This window comes from Capsicum annuum, unplaced genomic scaffold (genome assembly GCF_002878395.1).
Source record: "Capsicum annuum cultivar UCD-10X-F1 unplaced genomic scaffold, UCD10Xv1.1 ctg82982, whole genome shotgun sequence".
NCBI lineage: Eukaryota > Viridiplantae > Streptophyta > Magnoliopsida > Solanales > Solanaceae > Capsicum > Capsicum annuum.
This window is the reverse complement of record NW_025893816.1, coordinates 1-4,040: the sequence shown is the minus strand read 5'-3', so window position 1 is coordinate 4,040 and position 4,040 is coordinate 1. Positions and strand designations below refer to the sequence as shown.

The window sequence follows — 4,040 nt, the reverse complement described above, 5'->3', positions numbered from 1 at the left end:
TCTTTCCATCATTATTCAATCCACCCTCTTTAATATTCATAACCAATACGTCACTAACTTGATCGATTCCTTCCTCTCTCTTTTTTTCTTTATTTATTTTACTAGTATCTATCTCCGCGCGGTGTGCGGATTATTTCAAAGTTAAAAGATAAAAAAAATACAAATATGTGTATGCAAAATATGTATTTCTAAGAATATTGTTATCGCCTGTAAGAAAGCAAAAGTTGATAGAGATGACCCCCAATCAAAATACAAACGCTTGAAAATAGAATTGTGTAAAGATCTCAACATCATCTAAGTAAGATCTTTTATTAAGCTATGAAGTTGTCTTTCAATAGATTTATCTCAAGAATAATATATCAACATTCCTTTGAAATCAACAAATTTCATCAAACTCTTTACTTACATTATAACTTTAATATAACTCTTTAAGAAGACTTTATATTAGAATAAGAACATAAAATAGGCAGAGAGAAGAGAAAACGCAACGAAAAAAAAGCGGTGTCATAAAATTAAATAAGAAGTAAATAATTTGAATTAGAAACTGATCAATGTACTATATGATTTGAAATATACATACATATTAAAAGTAGCACTACATTTTCATATAAATGTCATATCCCCTTCTGTTGTTAATTGAGAGTGTGATGAAGTGAACCACAAATATTATGTGGTAAACTGATGTTGTGCGGCAAAGGAGATAGCCGCACTTCATATTCTTTATTTTCTTCGATTCTTTAACACTTCTTTCAGGTCTCGCTACCCCTGACCATAAGAAGGATATTATACTATAAGAGTAATGTGTAAGTGCTGCATAAAGTTCTATTATCCGTTGTTCCAGCCTTTTTTTGAGCAGACAACTTTCTTTTCGATCATTAGCAAGAACAAATGGGCTTTCACAAATGCTTATGTTGTGGGTGAGATGAAGATATCTATGAAAATTATTTAACTATATAAATAAAATAAGAATATGACAACATGAAGATCTCCAAATTAACATTTTTAGTCAGAACTTGACATGTCATAAAACTTTATAAATTGAAAAATCAATATATGCATTATAAATCAAACATCATCTCTTAAACATCAATCTTCAGGCTTTGAAAGTTGGGTAATATATCATATTTTTTTAATCAATTTAGATGGGTCAAGCACTAACCATCATCTTAAGCCAGTAGAGAGATAATACGATCCATAGTCCAATTGTCTTGCAAGGATGAAAATAAAGGGATTAACTTTTGAATGATTATTAAATATTTTAAGTATAGATATTAAATTTCCAAGGATCTATACATGGAAGTACAATGCTCATGCAAATACACATGCCTATGAGTCGATGATGAGACTTGCCATTCCTTGAGAACACTGACATCATTAAAAAGGACGAAACATCACAAAACACTCCAAATATAGTACATTAATATGTGACTCTAAATAAACAAACTATTTTAGAAAAAAGACTGTTATGTTATCATTAATATACTAAGACTGTTCTGTTATCATTAAATTGTATTTTTTCATCAGAGAGAAATCCCAAAATCATAACTTGAGTATGCAAAATGAAATGTTGAATTTAATGTTATAGGACTTCATTTTCAATACTATTTACCTATTATATTGCATTAAAGCTGGAACAGATGTGAACCACCAATCATGACGAACTATGTCATAATCTCCTTAAATTTTAAACTGACAGATCTTTAAATTTTTAAAATATTTTAATACCTTACTGTAACAAATAAACAAATGGCATAATGGGATAATATTGTAATGAATAAATTATAGACAAACGATAAACTTAAATGTTATAGTATATAAGCATTTTTTAAATGGAGATGGGCAGAATTATATCCTCCATTCTTCAAAGTACAGAAAATTGAGCCAGATTTGCAAAATTATCACAATACAGACAATATTTTTCAACAACACAACATCCAGCTTGTGTTGTGGTGCATTATCTTAAATGCTTAAGTCAATGATTTTTGAAGTAAATGAGAAAAAGTAATAAAATAAAATTATGTCAATTAAACAAAAGTAAGAATAATTTAAAATGCATCCCAAACGCAAGAGCAAGACAATCGTACGTATAAAAACTTACATGAGCTCCTTCCAATTTCAAAACTTCTTCAAGTACCTTGAAATTGATTGATCCAAAGAAAAGGACAATTAACTCTATCAAAGAACCTGAAAAATAACATGCACCTTTCATCACAAAACATATCGTTTTACATTTTATGGTAAAGCTAAAATGAAGAAAAGAGGATATTATATTTGCTGAATTGATATTGAAGATGACATGGTTTATATCATGTGAACGTTTATGAAAAATATTCCATGATAACCAATTCTAGATGAAGCCTACTACTATAAGATATCTACTTTTTTGTGATGGAGATAACCGAAAGTCAGAAGCCAAAGGTTGAAAGAGTTGATATATTAAGTAATGATGTTTTTATTTTCATTTTGTTTAGATAATTCTTTGATACAGAAGGTGTTTCAGTAAGCTAATTGATTTTACTAAAATGTAGTGGTGTTTGTACTGGAAAATGTGTGAATTCAATATGGAATTTTTAATCAGAAAATCTTAATTCCCAAACAAAAAATTAAAATCTGAAAGTTGGTAATTGTATAGGTAAATGCATACATTTAATATATGACACCTTATACAATTATGTACAACGTATTAATTCATCAATGAATTATAGCAAAAGGTAATATAAAATACAGAAGAAAGCAGTAACTGAAATTTGAATTTGAATGATCAGGAAAAATTGTGTCACCTCTGACAAAAAAATTAACAATATATATAAAAAAATAAATTGATTAAGTGCTCTCTAGCCATGTAGTTCCACCCTATCTTCACCCACAATACAAAAACTTAGACAATTCAAAATGAATCAATTAAAATTTGAAGTGGTCTTCTAACGAAAAACGTGTTCTGGTGAAATGATTATAATATACAACACTCAGTCTGTTGAAAATGTTTTAACATTCATATTCTGTACAAATTCTTGTATCTCAATATTTCATTAACGGTCAGTAAAATATTTTTTGAATATAGTAAATTTTTAAATGCTCCAACAAAGTGATAGCATACTTGCAAATGTAAATGCAATTATACATATCATCAACTTAATATAGATCTTTGCTAGTTCACTGATTCCATAACTATTTGGACGGCAAGGTGATTTCAGCTTTTCTAAACAATCTCGCCTTTAAGTACACATCCAACATCAAATGCTAGCAGCACCTAAATGATAAAATAAGAGAGACACATATGTTGAAAATCTATATATAATTCTGCAAATAACACAATCATCTTCTAATGACCTTCCTCAATCTTTTTCATTGAACAATTGAGTATTTAATAATAGACGCACTTGAATAGTTCATGGCTAATGTTTGAATTATCAACAAAGCCTGGAACAGGAATGTACAATGCACTATACCTAGTGTCTGGCATAAGTTGGGGATCTTAATTATTGTCTTCGACTACAGAATTTGAAAAAGCCTAATCAAGTTAGAGGCGGAGAACACAATTGGCCTTAGAGAGAGATCGGCTTCAAGTGGACTCTATTTTTTGTCTAAGATTTTGATCTTTTGAATTTGAACGTCTCAAGTTTCACACTAAAATCGCCGTCTTTATTCTCTTCAGTTGCATTTGTCAAGAATTGAGAAAAACTATTCACTCTTTCTAAATTGTCAGTTTTCATTCTCTTTAGTTTGATTTGATCCTTTTAAACTCAAAAGGTGAGAAATAAAATTATGATATGATACAATAATAGTTTTTTCCAAAAACCCATTTATACACAATTTGAAAAAGAAGAAAATTTTACAGACCACAATTTTAAAATTTGCATCCTTATTCTGTTATGTCAAGTACTACTTAGAAAAAGGCCAAGTTATCCTAACCGTAAACAGAAGAAAAGAGAATTACAGTCCTATTTTGATGAACAAATATTAATCTAAATATGCAAAAAGATAGAACAAATAAAAAAAAAAAACAACTTACCTGAAAAAATTGGAGCTTGTAAGGATGG

At 28.9% G+C, this 4,040-nt stretch overlaps 1 long non-coding RNA gene across 1 annotated transcript; it reads right to left on the bottom strand.

The window, feature by feature from the left end:
• Window positions 1-506: 506 nt before the first annotated feature.
• On the bottom strand, window positions 507-4,040 carry LOC107877296. The gene is made up of 3 exons (XR_001676298.2): window positions 4,013-4,040; window positions 2,099-2,184; window positions 507-765 (listed from the first exon to the last, which is right to left on the bottom strand). It is a non-coding gene; the product is annotated as an uncharacterized LOC107877296 (long non-coding RNA).